Genomic DNA, 19,887 nt, shown 5'->3' on the forward strand with positions numbered 1-19,887 from the left:
GGAGCTGTAGAGGGCAAAAACTGTAGAGGAAGACAAAGATTGGAATACGTCAAGCAAACAATTGAGGACGTAGGTTGCAAGTACTACTCTGAGATGAAGAGGTTAGCACAGGAAAGGAATTCATGGCGGGCCGCATCAAACCAGTCAGTAGACTGATGACCAAAAAAAAAAAAAATGAAATGTGCAAAAAAGGAGGAAGGGAAATAAATCTGAGAGCTGCTGTACATTTTACAACGAACCACAATTCTCTACCCCTAATAGTTTCGAAGTTAATTATATTTTTAATTGTTAACGGGACTAAAAGGTCACGCTGTATTTCGAGTATTAAGTGTGAGAAAGTGTCTAGGAAAACAATGGACGTGGGGTAAATGGGGACACAGTCCGAGACAAAAAAAAAAGAATGATTCACCACGAAGGAACTATCCGATGTCATTGACTGGCGTTGTATACACGTAACCCCACAAAAAGAGGTCAAACTAATGGCTAAAGTGGTCGCCGGTCGTCTTTAGAGCTACTGTTGCACTATAGCGCGTATCTATTTGATACAGTTCGATCATTCACAATCTCATCACCAAACCCAAGTCCAATACCCCGCCTCCTCATATCTACGCGAAAAGTTAGAGTTCACACCAGGCGCGCGGCTGCTCACCGCTCAGAGACTAGGTCCCGCGATAACACACAATGCGAAATATTCTAAGTCGTTTCACTTTCTGGCTGGTTAAAGAGCGACTGTCCGCTTTCGCGTCTCAGTACGAACTGTACCCTTTGGTGTCTGCAGCCGAACTGTCCGCTTTCACGTCTGCACCAGCACTGACCTCTGCCCGTCCCCGGTCGTGTTTCCCGCGCGCCGATTAAAATGGTTCAAATGGCTCTGAGCACTATGGGACTTAACATCTGTGGTCATCAGTCCCCTAGAACTTAGAACTACTTAAACCTAACTAACCTAAGGACATCACACACATCCATGCCCGAGGCAGGATTCGAACCTGCGACCGTAGCAGTCGCGCGGTTCCGGACTGAGCGCCTAGAACCGCATGGCCACCGCGGCTGGCCGCGCGCCGATTATCCTCGCTCAACTGACTAGGGTGGTTCCCTTTTCTGAAGCCGTCCATCTGATTGGCTACGGCTTACTCTACATTATTTTACATTTTAACGTATTTAAATAATCAAAGCTTGACAACTTTCACGTTTTAAATAAAGTAACAACAATATCCATTACATAATAAACCTTAAATTCTTTTAAATAAAATCAATACAATTTCCTTGTAATCTTTGAGTGCCACAGCCAGTAGCCTTGCACCATTGTGATTTATGATAAATGAAGAAGAACAAAAGTAAGTGTTACACACTAACCTTTACAGCAAATATTCTATTACCTAATTATTCAATAAGGTGTCAAGCTGCCATCGTTCAATGTGTTTTGTGTAGAGGAAATGATGATCTGATGCTTAACTGAAAAACATACTAGAGCATTAAGTAGTTTTCATAAACGTTTCCCTTTATGGCCGATCTTAGGTCCGTCATATTTAATACTGCTACGTCTCCTGCTACGGGTTCTTCTGGGTTTCCCTATGACGTAGGTTCTCGTCTGCCTCACTCACACACTACAGCGCATAGGGCTCAGTAGACAATAGACGCCTGTGAGTTTCCCCATCTCGTGGTGTATCTGCTCCCTTTGTGGCATCCGGTCCTGTACGAAAGGGTTCGTTTCATATTTCCTATAGGCTGACTCTTTCGGCCATGTATTTAAATCAGAGTTCAGTGCTCGTTAACTCACATGTTGATGTAATGCGGATGTTCCACGAGCTACGACACGTTAAAATTATGGTGTTACAGAACAGAACTTTGAGAACTTACAGGAAGGAACTTTGAGACCTGCTAAATATTTTATCACAAATCACAATCTTTTATCTCGAGCAGTTTCGATATAAACGTGTTTTGAAATGACAGTGGTACTTTATGGGCACCATGTATAACTCGTTGTACATCTGTCCGGTCCGCGGATCGTGCTTGTCCCGCAGTCGACCCTCGGCGCCTACCCTCTGACTCATTGTGGCTGCTTGAAAACACACGCGCCGTCATCTCGAAACACATGGTGGAGACAATAATGAATGGCAATACCACATCTCCGTAATGTCCGCCCCAGTAGCTGAGTGGTCAGCGTGACGGATTGCCGTCCTCTGGGCCCGGGTTCGATTCCCGGCTGGGTCGGAGATTTTCTCCGCTCAGGGACTGGGTGTTGTGTTGTGTTCATCATCATTTCATCCCCATCCGGCGTGCAGGTCGCCCAATGTGGCGCCGAATGTAATAAGACCTGCGATATGGCGGCCGGACCTGCCCCGCGAGGGGCCTCCCGGCCAATGACGCCAAACGCTCATTTCCATTCCATCTCCTAAAAAACTTGGTATTAGATTTCTCGTGAGTACGCAGGCAAGGGCGCTCATACGCAGGGGCAAGGGTGGCTGCACATCCCCTTTTCCGCGTAGCTCTCGGAGAAAGGAAAAAATATAGTGCTGCTAAGTGTTTTTCTTATAAGAAAGTGATGTTAAAGTCGGTATTATGCAGGGTTATAAAGGGCCGGAACTGGAACTTTTTTATGGCTACGTACGCGCCGTCATTCGTCTTCCAAAATTTTAAAAGCTCCCTCCACATAAACGATCGTATGGTCGTCCTTGTGTGAATGTAATTACCCGATTGACTGTGGCAGACGTGGTTTCCTGAAGCTGATGTAAGGGTCGTTATTACGCAGGTTTTTAACAAGGCTGGAACTGGAACTTCTTTGCGGCTGCTTACGAGACACTATTCGTCTTCCAAAATACTGAAAGCCTCCCCCATCACAAGCTATCGCATGGCGCCCTTGTGTGAATGTACTTAGCTCGTTCATTGGGGCAGATGCTGCTGCCTGAAGCTGATTGAAGTGCTGAGCCGTTGTCACCAAATCCGACTGCCTTCACCAGGTGCCCTATCCCAGATGCCCCGTCTTCAATGCTGAATAAGCTGAACGACGTGCTTGCTCTATGTTAAATACATCCAGTGAAATAGCAGTGGCGGTCCACGCCAATAGAGTTTTATCACCACTACAAGGAAAATACATACTGTGGCCGTTGAAATCGTTAAAAATGGTTCTGAACGTTATTGTCTGACTCTGAAGCATCTCCAGATGCAGGTTACTGTGGGACTGAAACCAATAGCACTCAAAATTACATTTTCACTAATATTACAGGCCTATCTTTAGTTTCCTTCATGATTTCATTAGGCTGTGTTAAGGTGTGGTGTAGCTTCGTGATAAAGCGTGGGAGAGAACTTCGTGTTCTGTAATATTTATGATAATGGATTTCCTATTTAACTTAACACACAAGGTTGCTGTACACTGAGGAGACAAACCTTGCCCGGCGTAGTGCTACAGTCACGCGATTGTAAGAACAGAACCGAGCTATTCTAGGCGCTTCAGTCTGGAGCCGCGCGACCGCTAAGGTCGCAGGTTCGAATCCTGCCTCGGGCATGGATGTGTGTGATGTCCCTAGGCTTAAGTAGTTCTAAGTTCTAGGGGACTGATGATATCAGATGTTAAGTCCCATAGTGCTCAGAGCCATTTGAACCATTTGAACCTGGTTCTGTCTTGTCTCTGGCGCGACCACAGTTTGCTTGTAGCAAGGTGAATGAGTTTTAATAAAATTTTCTAATTTTCAACCCATAACTGTTCTGTCCCATAACCATGTCTCAACGTTCCTGGCTGTATGTTTCATTTAAAACACGTCACCCGACCACGTGTGATTCTGTAGATGCCAGAGTGCATGGATTTAGCGTTAATCATACTAACTGTAACCTGTCTTACTAGGTCACTCCTTCGGAAACCAGTTTTAACTTTTGTTTCCAGAAGCATCGTACTGTTTAGTTAGAAATTATCTCTCTGATTCTGAGCCCGGACTAGCTCCTCTCGTCTTGACGTTTGTAATGGCGACATGCTATTTGTATTACCTTTGTGGTCCATTCTACCTCCGGTTACTTTGTAAAACTTAATTGAAGACGTAATTTTTTATTCTTCGTTTGATATCACTTTTTCTAAAGATATCTAGGGCTATTACTTGGTTACTCCAACAGCTGGCGCATGGGAGAATAGAAATAACATTTCCTATGCGGGTGTGGCTTGATATAATTTTTCGTTAATGATATACGTACTTGAAGGTTTGTCAGATTTTTTCGAGGTGGAGGTTAGTTTTTGTTCACACGGAATCAGCTTCCCTTTATGCTTATTTCCGTTAAATAACACATTGTTTCATGTTCTAGTCCTTCCGTTTCCGACAGAATACTTTTTGTTTATCGTGTTAATGTTTTCGTACTTTGTATCCCGAGATTATCTGTAAAGAGGCATCCATTTACTATAACATTTCGTTGTCACTTGGATTCAGTCTGGGGCTTTTACGAAAAGTAACACGTTCGCTGTGGTGCGTAACAGGTAACTGCTGACATCTTCTTAACTGCTGAGATCGTCCTACAGGTCACGCAAGGTCGCCCTCCAAGGATTCCGGGTTCTCTCGCCGCGGGTGTGTACTTTGCTCGATGTTTGCTGACGAAACCCAAGGGGACAAAATTAGTGCAGGTAACGAGCCTCTGTTCACGGAAGCAAGGCTGCCACGGCTCGAGCTTCGCTGGTTCACGGACATATTTATACATGTTCCTTCCGTCACTCAGCTTTTGTTAATTTTGTATCCGTACATGTACTGTTTTTCCCCACTTCGTTGACTACTATTAGTAGATAGAAAGACCATAAAAATGCAAAGTGCTACTTTTCCTTTCTCTGGTGAGGCAGATCTATATCTTCCTTAACCATCGCTATAACTTGTGTTAATTATCAGTGGAGGTTAAAGGCATAATTTGGCTGTATTCTGTCCCCAGTTGGATTCCGATGAGGCTGCACTTGAATCTTAATGTGTACGATGGTCATTTGGTAATTCAATGTGTGGACGGAGGAGAGTTCCGAGACAGAATATAGAGATCTGTATGTTTCAGTGACATAAGGGTTTCAGGGACACCTCTAATTATCAGCCTCCCCCGTACATTTCCCAACCTCTACCCTCATCCTCAACAAAGGAGAGAGATCAGGAATCGCAGGTGAGGTCGACGTCCAGCATGTTAAATTTTCTAAAATAGTACATTTGGGCTTTTGCAATACTCCAGTTCTTCTACATCAAGGTCATGAGGGTCTAATAGCGCAATTGAATTGGCATTAGCGTAAGTATATTTAGAAAGAACTGGGAACGATATACAACGTGTTGAATTTGTTGAAACAGCACATTTGCCTATTAAAATAATACCAACACGCCCATGTCAGTGTTATGACGGTCCGGTAGCGCACTTGCATTAACAGTAGTGTCCAAACTAAATTTCATCTGCTCTCCACGAATTTCTAAATTTCACCTGTTTCCCGCGAATTCTGGGATTCGAAATGGTGAGGTGACTTTGTGGATTACACACACACGCATGCGCACACACGCGCGAGCGTACGCACTCTGCTCAAAGTATAGGTATTAAAGAACTCTTTCCAATCCAATTTGCTGATTAGTCTCACAAATGTACACTGCTAACTGCATGTTTATCAAAGGAAAAGCTTTGTTGGCTGACGAAATTGTCTACCAAACACGAAATGCCCCTGCTATGGGGTGTTTGAAAGACAAATGCTGTTTTCACAGATTGGATAACGAACTGTTGAAGAGACTGATTGTGAGCTGTTAGCTGAAAGTTTTCCAGCAGCGTTAAATATTGAAACGGTGACGCAGGCATGGCTGGATGCGTCCATTTCACACCTGGAATAAAATAACTGCACACTGTCCTTTTTAAAGTTTTCGATAGCTTGCGCGCATTGAAAGAAAGAAATGTAAACATATCTGTGATAAAAGAAGCGATTCAGTTATGTATGAACTCATGCGTTCTAAAACTGAAATGTGCTGCAACATTTCAATTCATCCAACGACAGATAAACACAACATGTAGGTACTTGTGTTAGATTATTAATTTATGTATATTGTATGTGCCTGTATGTGTGTGAGGGGGAGCGGGGGTCGTCTAAGACCTGTAGCTATCATGGGGTGTCAGTGGCCTATCTGTGATGTTTATTACCTTCTGTATTAATAATTACACATTCTGTTTTACTTAAATTTTAAGACTTACCTTAATTTGTCTTATTAGACACAATTTTAGAAAATTATTACAAAAACTTAACAATGAGTCTTTGTTAAAATGCTGTATCACGTTTCCTCCCATATGGGCGTCCCAACCACGTGCGGTTTGAAACAAATTTTTAGCGAGATGTCTATCTGAGTAGCGCCTTTTACGTCATTTGCTATTGTTGACTTGCGATGCTGTTCTTGGAGTATTCAACAGTCCTCTTTGTAACAAATACGTGTTTATTTTGTAGGGTTATTTCATAACAGTTATCTGTTTCTACAAACTTAATATGTTACAGAGAAGAAGACTACCAGATGAGTAGATAAGGGGATTGTTGGAGCAGCTTTCTGGTTCTAAAATCCACTTAATGAATTCGAATTTTCCAGTGTTGATGATACTGAGGCAAACGTCTCTGAAAACTCAGAAGGATACTAAATGATGATCATGAAGAAACCTTTTACGAAGAAGGAGAAGAACAATTTAGTCCCAATTCTGTTGAGTGTGACTTGTTGTTTTCTCGTAATGGGAAAGAAGTATTGGCTATAGCCCCTAAGGCTCGAGTATCTGGCGGCGGAGCAAAAATGATGCATTGAAAGAAGACCAGCGACATACAAGGTATACGATTAGGAACTGTTATAATGATGAGTGTTGTTTTATGTTGTTCTTTCATTGACAAAGAGTGTATGTGCGGAAACAAGGAAGGTCTAATCGTTTACAAAGACTAGGACGACTGAATGGGTATAGATTTGCATCAAATGAAAAATTTTCTTGATGTTATCATCCTGACTTGCGTTTACAAGTCAGGAAATGAAGATATCAATCAACTTTGTAGTGTTACGTATGGCCGAACACTGTGCAGTTAACTTATGTCCCATAACCGCTTCCATCCTATTCTGAGGGTGCCGTGCTCTGACAGTGCAGCAACCAGATGTGATCAAAGGTCAAATAACAAATTGGAACCAATCAGCTTGAGGGATCCCTAAATTCCAGGATGGTGCATAAGTGTCTACAAGTAGATGGCTACATATAGTCACTATCCGTTTCGATATTACAGGTCATCAATGTCTGGTAAATACGGAATAAAGAATGGTTCAAATGGCTCTGAGCACTATGGGACTCAACTGCTGAGGTCATTAGTCCCCTAGAACTTAGAACTAGTTAAACCTAACTAACCTAAGGACATCACAAACATCCATGCCCGAGGCAGGATTCGAACCTGCGACCGTAGCGGTCTTGCGGTTCCAGACTGCAGCGCCTTTAACCGCACGGCCACTTCGGCCGGCTACGGAATAAAGTTCTGTGATAGTGCAGCAAGCTACTGCTGGAATAAGGAAGTGTATTTGGGGAAGGACGTAGACCGTTCGACTTGGAGAAAATGTTGTGAAAACTCTGGCGATTGAATTTGAAATTCTTCTTGTAATATCACGTGCACAATTTTCTTTTTTTCCTTTTTTTATGTACATCTCTCGATTTAGCTATTATTAGTCGGTATTATCCGAAAAAACAAAGGTGATCTGTCTGTCGGTTTTATTGCACCTGAAGATGTGAAGTACACTCTACATTATTTCATTGTAGTTGTTACCGCCCTTAGCTCTCTTTATGGCCAACTGGGCTAGAAAAGTCCGAAGTTATAATGACACACGATGCCACAAAGGGTGGTGTTGACACCATGGAGCAGACCCGATGTTACAGTGTGAAGAGAAAAACAAGGTGCTGGGCGTTTGTGGTTTTTACTTAAAAATTTTCGATGTAAGTATAATGAATGCAAAAGTAAATAATTTGGATTATGCCTTGTACCAATAAAAAAATAAGAAATAGGACCTTTATCATCAACTTGTGAAAGCAACTAGATGTCTCAAAGAAGGCCATGAATTCATTAGTAACACTGGATCCAAAAACGGTAGCTATGCCTCCAGCTTGGAAAGGAGATGTGCATATTGTGTAGAGAAGAAAAATAGAAAAAGTCAAAGCCCATGTTATAAGTGTCCCAAACCGTATATTTAGATCATTTTGCTATTTTCTACAGACCCTGCGCAAATTTGCATAAAAAATTATCCCATAAAAGGACTTGGTGTAAAACGAGAAGAAATTATATATCCTTAAAAAGCCGCTAGTGAAAGTATAAAAACTATTTTTAATGTAAACTTTAAATAATTAAACGTATTGTGAAAGTATCTATACCTAAAAGGTATAAAGTCAAAATTAATCAAAATTTATGTAAACTTTAAGTAATTAAGAGTGTTGTGAAAGTATTTATACCTAAAAGGTATAAAGTCACAATAAATCAAAATACTCTGAATTTAGGTCAGCTTAAACAACATGGACCTGGTAGGTAACTTTTCACATATTTCCTGGTAGGCAGAGGATTTATGCAACATACAATTTGAATGTCACCAAGAGTAAAGCAGCTATTTGGGAATGACGCCTCAAAATCACACCACCACAGTACTAGCATGCTACAAAACTCTCAGTAGGTGTAGCAATTCGATCGTATCCTAGTAATGTTAGCAGAAATATCTAAACTCCCGCAGTGGTGTTCGATGAGCGTATCGTCTGCGGCGATGACTTCCCACTAATTGTTGAAATATTAATAATATAATTGAGACATATTGTCACAACATCTAAAGTACTGTAGTGTGGAAACGAAGCTTCGGATGTTGTATGCCCTCAGAACGAGAGAACTGTGGTGCACTGACTGATTACGAAAAGTGTGTGAAGTCATATTTCACAGGAGCTGAAGAAAAAAGAGAAAAAAATACAGATACTATATGAGGAAGTTTTATTCTCCAAATACTATTACGACATTAATCTTACACTGTACGTCAACAAACGTGGATCTTCAGGAGCGGTAAAATATTTTTTCAGTTTTTTCAGTGACGTGCATGAAGAGATCTGCACCTAATAAGGACTCTACCCACTCTATATCATCTTAATCTACTAATCTGTACAACCCCTGCAGCGTGTTTCCTCCAGTAAATATTGACACTCCACCCACTCCCCACTGCTGATGGTGGCGACTGCATGTTAACCACAAGTTTGTCTGCTGGGTTTTCTTTGGTAGGCTGCTGAATGACACAACCTGTGCAATAGCGAGATAAACCTCAACGGCCACATGCTTGCTGTCTATAGGAGCTGTTTCCTTTGGCATAAGACTTTTTGGATGGTATTCAAACCCTTGCAATTCTACGAACACTGGCTTCATTCAGAAAAGAATGAAGATAATATTTAACCGTTTTGTGCAATTGACTACATTGGTAGCAAATGAGTCGATCGTTATAGCGTTTCCTCTTACCTGTATTTGCACTATCACTTCTGCTTCTAAATCTATATTTGGAAGGTCTTCTATCACACAATGCTAGCTGTCAAAGCTCACCCTGTTATACGCTCAGTTGTGTGCAATGTGGTGTAGGTAAGAGATGTGTCAGGTGGAAACTTCGTTATTGTCATGAGGGTTCAATATCACAACTGGACTATCAATAACGTAGAAGGTTACGTGTTCGAACATGGACATGTTTATTTTTCTCAAATTTGATCTATTTTCCATAAATTTCGGATTCCAAGATTGTGAGGTTATTGGTTACTCACTGCATACACACACACACACACACAGACACACACACACACACACACACACACACACACACACACATACACACACACATACATACTTGAATGACCAGACACAGGTACATAAATGAGTTTTCTTTTGCTTATCTGATTCGGTGGACTATAATGTTGTGGCACGTTTCATTTTTACAGTTCGGTACATATACTATCTGACGAAAAGTATTTGGAGACATCATAGGTGACATTTAACATAGGATGTGTCCACAATCCCAATTTATTAAAATTCATTTTCAAACTCTCCATCTCAGCTATTATTAACAACTATTCACTTTATTACACCTTCCACGATTGGCCGGTTTAGGTCTTGCAGACATTTAAAGTGCATTCGGTGAAGTGCATGGTAAAATTATAGGTATTTCTGACAATGTGATGGTTTGATCTCTCCTGGTATCATTTTCTATGAGCTACGTAATTGTCTGTGGAGGAATGGCAGCCCATTCTTCCTCAAGAGCCGAAATAATAGAAGGTCATGATGTTAGACGGTGGGGTCTTGGGGGGAGGTCGACGTTGTAACTCATTCAAAAGATGTTAAAATGAGTTCATGTGGGGTGTCTGACCAGGGAAGTCCATTTCAGAAATGTTATTTTCTGCAGATGCTGCTTTATGACCGGGTGCATTATTACGCTGATTCAGTTATCCTCTCTGAACCGTTTCCCTACTGTACGCCGTATACAACGCTGCAAAATATATTCGTATTCTTCCGCATTTAGCGATTTCTTGGGTGCAATAATGGTATCAAACACTAACCACGAAAACTACTCCACTACGTGACAGCGCCACCTCCTTAATTCACTATTGGCAATGCGGACGATGACAGATAACGTTCTTTAGGCACTGCCACAGATTATGACATCCAATGATCAGTACACTTTCCAAGTGGATCAGGTCTCCTGACTGACGCTTTCTGTTGCTAGAGCTTCACTACATAACGCTCCCCGCCCCCTTTCACACTGTGGGTCCGTGTCCGGTAACGTCTAGTGGTCAGTTCCCCATCACATAGAGTTGTGTGGATACCTTTGATCTGATAGTGTATGTAATGGAAATGTTAAGAGAAGATAGCGCCGTATGACAAATTAGATGGAACTATAAATTTTCTTTTTTCTACTCCGTAATGTACTTTGGATTCTACTGAACGTTTTGATGTATGACATACTAATAACAGACAGTTTCATGACCTTCAAATAATATTTTTAAATTTAACATGCGACAGACAACATTTGGCATCTCGTATATACTGCCAGAGTTGAACAGTAATGTCTTGATCGTTCAGTCTAGAAGTCTGCTAATTGGCTTGTTTTGATGTCACTGTTACGTCTTAGAAGTTGTCTTAATAAATCAACCATTCAGTCCTTTGTTTATGGCATTAGTTTGTATGAAATTCAAGTGCTAGCCAGCGACTTCTGTAGTGTACTTGCATAGATTGATCTTTTATTCGTTTATAAAATGACTAAGCATAAAAGTGTGTTTAAGAAACCCAACTTTGCTGGTAACAGATGCAAATTTGCGTCTGCAATTGTAGAAAACATGTAGCTAGACAATGAAAGTAGTGTATATATACAAAAGAAAGTGTATGAAGTTGTCACGATCCCTAGTGCTTTGTGCAAATATATAAAAACTGAATTCTCTGATAAGCTTAGTGGTGATGGAGAGCAGCCTGAAAAGATTAGTGAGGAAAAATCAGTGCGCAAATAAGCCCTTACGAGTGAAGAGGTACTCTTGAAGTTCTCTAAGAGACTGCGACAAGGAACAGCTCAGTAGGCTGCTCAGTTGAAAACGAATCGACATCTCTAAAAAAGGACAGTCATAGAAGTTCAAAACAAAAATATAAATACAAACAAGGTAACTGCAAAGAAAGCATGGATAATACAAAAAATACTACAGTTGATCGTTGAATGAAGGAAGTACAAAAATGTTCAGGCAAATTCGGGAACGGGGACATACAAGTCACTTAGGAATAAAATAAACAGGAAGTGCAGGGAAGTTAAGGCCACATGGCTGCGGGAAAAAATGTGAAGAAATTGAAAAAGGAATAACTGTGGGAAGGACTGACTCAACATATAGAAAAGTCAAAACGACCTTCCGTGAAATGAAAAGCAAGGATGGTAACATCAAGGGTGCAATGAGAATTACAGAGCTAAAAGTAGAGGAGAGAGCGGATAGGTGGAAAGAGTAGATTAAAGGCTCCTATGAGAGGAAGACTTGTCTTATGACGAGATAAGAGAAGAAACAGAAGTTGTTATAGAAGAGGATCCAAAATTATAATCGGAATTGAAAAGATCCTTTCGAGACATACAGTCGAATGAGGCAGAAGGGATAGCTATCATTCCATCGCAGTTGCTAAAATCATTTATGGTAGAGGCACCAACAATACTATTCACGTTGTTGTTTACAGTGTGTGAATTTAGGATATACTATGTGACTTTCGGAGAAACATCATCTTCGTAATTGTAAAGATTTAAAGAGCCGACAACTGCGAGAATTATAGCACAATCACCTTAAACAGCTCATACATCCAATCTGCTGACAAGAATAATACGCTGAAGAATGAAAGAAACTTGCGGATGTATTAGATTACGATCAATTTGGCTTTAGGAAAGGTAAAGGCACTAGAGAGGCAATTCTGACGTTGCGGTTGGTAATGGAAGTAAGAGTAAAGAAACATCAAGGCTTGTTCGTAGGATTTGTCAAACTGGAGAAGAGTTCGATTATATAGAATGTTGGACGATGTTGGAATTTCTGAGAAAAATAGGGGTAAACTGTAGGGAAAGACGGGTGATATACAGTGCTTACAAGAACCAAGAGGGAAGAATAAGAGTGGGTGACAAACGACGATGTACTCGGATCTAAAAAGGTGTAAGACAGGGATGTAGTTTTTCGCGCTTTCTGTGCAATCTACAGCATTTCGGAGGAACGCTTTAAGAAATGAAAGTTCACGAGCGGAATAAAAATTCAGGGTGAAATGATATCAATGATAAAATTCGCTGATGACATTGCTATTCTCAACGAAAGTGATAAAAATTACACGGTTTGTTAACTGGAATGTACATTTTAATGAGTACGTAATATGAACTGAGAGTAAATCGCTGAAAGACGAAACTCGTGAGAAGTAGCAGAAATGAGAATAGCGAGAAATTTAACATCATGATGAGTGATTATGAAACAGAAAACATTAAGGAATTCTCCTTCCTAGACAGAAAAATAACCCGTGACAGTCGGAGCAAGGAGAATATCCGAAAGCAGACAAGCACTGACAAAAAGAGCGTTCCGGACCAAGAGAAGCCCACTAGTACCCGAAATAGGCCTTAATTTGGAAAAGAAATTTCTGAGAGTGTATGTTTGGTGCACAGCATTGTCTGGTAGTGAGATACGGACTATGGGAAAACCAGAAAAAAGAGAATCGAAGCGTTTGGTATGTGAGGCTACAGTTGAAATTGGGTGGACTGATAAGGTAAGAAATAAGGAGGTCTGAGCAGTATCGGAGAGGAAAGGAATATGTGGGAAACACTGACAAGAAGAAGGGAAGGATTGTAGGACATCCGTCAAGACTTCGCAGAATAAGTTCCGTGGTACTAGAGGGAAAGGTCGAGGCTTAAAAACTCTAGAGGAAAACAGAGACTACATCCAGGTGATAATTGAGGACGTAGTTTACAACCGCGACTCTGAGTTGCAGAGGTTCGTACAGGAGAGGAATTCGTGGCAGGCCGCCACAAATCAGTCAGAGGACTAATGACCCACAAAGAAGAAGCCAGAAATAGTAAAGGAATAAGGGAAGAATGTGAATGTGAACGATGCCTTCAGTAACTGTGTGTTCGACCGTGTACCTGAACATGTTTTTCATGTCTCACGGCTCTAAAGTTAGCATTTTATGATGCTGTAATAACTTTTCACGGTTGGGAGAATAACAGACTGAAGGTACTGGATAAGGAGGGGTGATATTATGTCTGAATATAGATAGAGGTCTGAGAGATATGGGTGTCCTCATTGCAGGACAAGCAGAGTTTGCTGCTAAGAAAATGACATAAAAGCAAGCAACAAAGATAAGGAGGATGCAAGCACTGGGCGATCGTGAGGCTCAAAGGACACTGATAATGAGATAATGAGCCAGGACAATTGTAGGGCATGAAAGGGTAAGTTACAAAGTTCGTAACTAAAAAACTTTGAAATTCAATGTATCGGGACTCCTTTTTTTGCTGTACATGGCACTTTAATTCAAAAAGTGCTACAGGAAGGAACATGAAATCTTGACAACATGGCAAGAATGTGATTAAACGATTATAGAACTAGAATAATTAAAATGTCCTCTGTTCTTTGATTTCTATGTTCATTAATTCACATTTTTCCACAAATTATCTACGAGATAAACATCATAACACGTCTCATAATACTATTCTTGCAATAATTCCAGTTCAGTATAAGTTGTAAGGTACATTCATTGACTGTAGGCAGTTGGAAGTTGGTGCCTTAAAAAATTTGCAAGATAAGCGGTCATGAAGTTTAATAATTTGAAGTTGGCAGCATAGGTTACACAATCCGTCTCTTAGTGAAAGTATATTTGTACTGTTTACTTGAAATGCATGAAATGTATGACAAACTTCAAGAAGTACGATATGTACTGCTTATTTCGTTCTAAAAATGTAAAACGGGCATACTCATCTGCGTTTATGTTACAAGTCAACAGCTTTCAATCAGGCCTCGTTGTCAGAAAATAATTGTATAAATAATACATCGTCGCAGTACTTACGTGCTGCTGGAAACGCTATGAGCAAGCAACCCATTTCGCTATCTCTGCAACAGCTCATTATCCAAGCACTGAAAACAGAATTTCTTTTCCAGGTAGCCCACATCCTGGTCATTACTAATGTGGTAGGTAATTTTGTTAGTAACATGATTTTTACTATATGATAGCAAGTCTCTATGTAGAAGCATCTAGAATATACTCCTATAGATGTGTATCATGTGCATCAGTGAAACTTGCAGGGAGCTGCTGGAGGCTAGTCATTAATAACCTTATTCCTCCTTTGACAAAAATTTCATTGGCTGCCAGACAGCCCACAGAGGAGTACTGACGAACTTGTTGAGACCTGCTGGCAAGTCATTTCCTAAATACTTTTCCTTTGAAACACATGTCATCAAATATCAGATAACGCTCACAAATGTTCATTAGACTGTAGGTCGTCAGGAAACGGAGTTAGACAGTGTTCTGTGGTATTTGTACTTAAGTCGAAGCTAGTGTGTGTGTGTGTGTGTGTGTGTGTGTGTGTGTTTGTGTGTGTTTGTAATCCTCAATCACACATCTGACGGAAAACCGATCACATTAAAAAAAAAAAAAAGGTCAAGGAGGAAAACCACAACCTTCCGTGATATTGTTAACGTAAAACATAGCTCTCTTATTCACCCACTACTTTTACTTCCTGATTTCTTTCTTTATAGCATCTTATATTCTCTCTAGGTGTGTTTTATCACTTCCTTTAGTCATTGTAATTAATGTATGATTTCGTGAGAATTGTGTCTCCAGTTACACGTCTTGCCACGCGTGTAGGCCTTCAAATATTTACCACGTCCATTTTGATGAACCACGACTGTTTTCGCTATTTATATCTCAATATTAATGTAAGCAAAATCGTTACTGATGTCGTACATCCTCTGCATAATCTGAAGTAATCCATGGCCTTCCTGCCCTATGGTCTCAATTTCGAATTTTTGTAACAGGCTGGGCTGCGTATACCGTATACACAGGTAATTAAATATGTTTCCAAAAAAATGTCCAAATGTTTGTGAAATCTTATGGGACTTAACTGCTAAGGTCATAATTTCCTAAGCTTACACTCTACTTTACTTAAAGTATCCTAAGGACCAACATACACCCATGCCCGAGGGAGGACTCGAACCTCCGCCGTGACCAGCCGCACAGTCCATGACTGCAGCGCCCTAGACCGCTCGGCTAATCCCGCGCTGCTAAATATGTTTTCCTTCAGCGTGTGAGGTAAATTATTCGTTGTACGAGTCCACAAGAAGCAGGACGTATAGGTACCTGGTGATGTCCAGGAATTGTTTACTTCAGCAAATTCACATTAAGATTAAAGTTAGACCTTTTCAAGCAATAAAATTGATGCTTTCCAGCAGCGTACGGCTCAAGTCCGGTTAGGGAATAGTTACATGCATTTAAACAGGTTACAATCAATTGAAGACATGTACGAGAAAACTGGCTAACCCTCAAATGTAAAAACTTGGAGATAAGTGTTGCCCTCTGTTGCTGGGTACGGGAACTATGAAAATAGGCATTGGTCACATCCCTAAATACCCTAAGGCGATATTTGGGGGTGAGACCAATGTCAGTTTTGATAGTCCCGTACCCAGCAACAGATGGCAACACTTATCTCTAAGCATTTATATTTCAGGGTTCGCCTGTTTCTCCTCGCATATCTTCAGTTTAACAAGCACAGGTAATGGCCAGTCAGAACGGTCTAGTCGGCCCAAAGTGTATTTGTAAGCCACTTCTTTCATGAATTAAAATTCTTCCAATAAATCAACCCAAAATCAGCTTTCCTACGACTGAGTCATTTCGCTTTCGGTCCCTCCGGAACATGTAGGTTCTTCATAAAAAAGAAACTACATCTTCGCTGCTAAATTTTGCATCCTTGTGTCAAATACATTCTAACACCGTGCTAATGTTAAAAACTTCCAGGGATACTGGGAAAGGGCATACATAATGATTAGAGGACAGGGACTGTGGTCCGCAAACGACGGAGTCGAGAGTTGTAAATGAAATTTGTTCTGATACCTCTGATCGTGGAATTAATGTACCCCAACTGTTCTGAGTAAGTTTTTGGGATAGGCACTTTCAGAGGTACAAAACAAGAAATAATATCAGTTAAACGTGGGCTCTACAGTGCACGCCTTCAAAGCTGCGAGTACTTACTCATCTTCGCTTCTGTGAAACATACACTGGTGAGCCAAAACACTGTGACCATCTTCTAAATAGCTTGTTTGTACGTCTTTGGAACAAAATACATCACTGATTCTGCGTATCAGGGATCCAAAATTTTTTTGGTAAGGTGGAGGATGTATGTGGCATTAGAAGCCTATGCACAAATCAATTAATTCGTGTAGATAACGAGCCCCTGCCTTGCGTACGCAATGATGGCACCCGATATGATTTACATCTGGCGAATTTGGTTGCTGTAGCACAACGTGAGTTCACTATAATGCTCCTCAAACCACTGCAGCACAGGGCGGGCGCCGAGACACAGACAATTATGGTGCTGAAAGATGACGTCGCCGTCAGGCAAGATTTCAAGCGTGAAGGGCTGCAGGTAGTTTGCAGCTGTCAGCTTGTCTTCGCTCACTACCACAGGCCCCATGCAAGCACAAGAAAACGTCTCCCATAGCACAATATTGTTCCCACCAGCCGGCGTCCGTGGCAAGCCGCACGTTTCGAGCCACCGTTCACCTCGGCGACGGCGTTTTCCCAAGACGACAGTCGACCTAGCGTAACAAAAATGTGATTAACCCGATGAGCCGACAGGTTTTCATTTATCAACGGTCGACTCCCGATGGTCCCGTGCTCACTGCACTCGTAATTGATGATGACGTTGAGGTGATCTGGTGCGGAGCTCCATGTTCTGCAATTTACGATGAACGGTGGTGCTTCTGCATTGTGCTCCTTCGGTGGAGATGCCGTAGATTACCATCTATCCTACTCTACAGAACAGACAAGCCACCGAACCCCACGTTCTGTGAAGAGCCGTGGACGTCCATCCATTTAGCGCCTAGTGGTAGTTTCACTATCCTTCTCCTCTTCCCATCGATGCTCACGACAGTAGCACGTGAACATTCGACCAGCCTCTTTCGTTTTCGAGGTACTCGTTCACAGGTTCTGCGTAATAATAATCTGCCCTCAGTCAAAGTCACTTATCTCAATGGATTTCCCCACTTGCAGCCCATTTCTTCGCAAAGCTAATCCCCTGCCCGTGTCTCCTCTGCTTACATACTTTTATTACCGCACCACGTGCTCCCAACGTCACCAGGTGGCATGCAACGTCGCGGTGGCAAGTGGTCATAATGTTTTGGCTGATGGGTGTATCTCATCTACTGAACAAATGCCCATAGCTCTTAAGGTATATATTTGGCAATCTATGTTTACATGACTTCTCAATTTGTTTTGTATTGGTCCATACCACCACCTCTGAAAGTTCTATACCCTACAAGTCCTACAGTCTTAGCAACCAATAAAAGTGATACCTGTATTTCGCTGTCAGAGGTATAAAAAGGACTTTCGCTTACGTCTTTCGATTCGATTATTTCGGACCACTGATCGCAAATTGATACATTTACCCTTCTCCATCGCCCCTGAAAATTTGCGACATCATCACGGAATCGCCGTTTATGTCAGACTAGAGCCAATAAAGGGTGAAAACTGTAAAAACTTACGTTAATGTGGAATTCATTCTCAAACTCAGCAGAAAACAGAAAGAGTTAAGTAATTATGATGTGTTAGAGTAAGAACTATGCTTACCGCAGATATGAAAATAGCATCAAAGTTAGCTGGGTCTCTCCTGCACAAACTGACAAGGGTAAACATTGCAGAGTACAAACAGCCAGTGAAAACCTACGACTACACGTTGCTCAGTTCTGACTCCCAACGCGACCTATAATAGGCTGTAGCAGGATGGGATGAGCTTCTAACTTTTCTGGAGCGTGACACCATGTCAGTGGAAGCCATATGTGAAATGCTTTAGAGATAATCTCTCTTGTTAGGTATACTGCGTTCTACCTAAAGATATCAAAGATGCTGGAACTAGCAAGAGGAAATACTACGATGAAGATTCACCATAAAAACGCCAAAAAGTGAATACAGAGCAGAGTTGGTGAGGATCACCAGAGTCTCTTGTTTAAGCCTTCCACTCCTCTCCAAACATGAAAAATGTTATCTGTTCTGGGAAAGATGTTGCAAAACAGTAGCTCTTCTGCCACACTCTGCTCTGTGCAAGAGGCCAGCGGTCTTCACCGAAACAGCAAGCGGCTTGTAGGTTGTGAGGATACTGCCTGAACCCAGGCGGCAGCCGCCATTCGCGTTTACGTGAGCCACGATTTGCATTGAGCCCTGTGCCTCCTCAAGAACTTGGTCGTGGTCCCCTGGCAAACAAACAGGTTGGACACTGGCGGTCGTTCTCGATCAGCCCATTGTTCATCTAAGGAGTAAAACCACATACCTAATGTTAAAACTCCAATGACAACAGGCCCCACCCTCTGCACTGTCCGGATGTTTCACAAGCATCGGCCTCAGTTCCAAGACAAAAGAAAACGCTACTTAGTGTTTTAGCTGGACAGCCTACGTTTTAAAAAATATCGTCACGAACGTTCTCTAAACAGCTGACGTTGTAATGACTAGTTGTTGTGGAGGGCAAGCCCTGAAGACGTAACACTGGATATGTCTACTCTGGTTCAAGTCCACTACCCCATAGAGACAGTCAGTATTTTATATGAAGTTTCGCCCATTTGACGTGGAAAAAATGCCGTATAATAAAATCTGCCTTTTTTATAGACAGTTAACCTTATCCCTATTATAATATACTAACAAACCCAATAATTCTTCGCAGTTACGAATTATTTATGGGAACTGGATGTACATCATGATCTGCTTTTGTCCCCTTCCTCTGTTCACCTCCCCGTCTGCTCTCTCAATCCGTTTCATCCTCGTCTTCTTGTTAATGTTTCCCCTTTATGTATTGCATATATATTTATATATTGCGTACAGTCTGAATATTCATTAGAATATTGTGTAAAAATGTTAAGTAAATCGGTGAAGAACATTTCAAAATTTTTGTTAACGAAATCTAACGTTGCGTAAATAACAATACTGAAGTGCATTGTTATATAAAATTAACCAAATTTTCGCATTTTGTAGTTTAACTTGTTACTAAATGAAGCAAAGGTGTGACATCGACCCACGCTGATAGTTCTTCTGTTGTACCAGACCGCTAAAAAGAGTAATCTTTCCGAAAACCGCCTTTCGATTATCAGCTTTGACGCAGACCAGCATGCACGATGAAACAGTCATCTACGAAAATAGTTTAACAGTAACAATCGAGAAAA

The sequence above is a fragment of the Schistocerca serialis genome, chromosome 5 (assembly GCF_023864345.2).
Source record: "Schistocerca serialis cubense isolate TAMUIC-IGC-003099 chromosome 5, iqSchSeri2.2, whole genome shotgun sequence".
Classification (NCBI taxonomy): Eukaryota; Metazoa; Arthropoda; class Insecta; order Orthoptera; family Acrididae; genus Schistocerca; species Schistocerca serialis.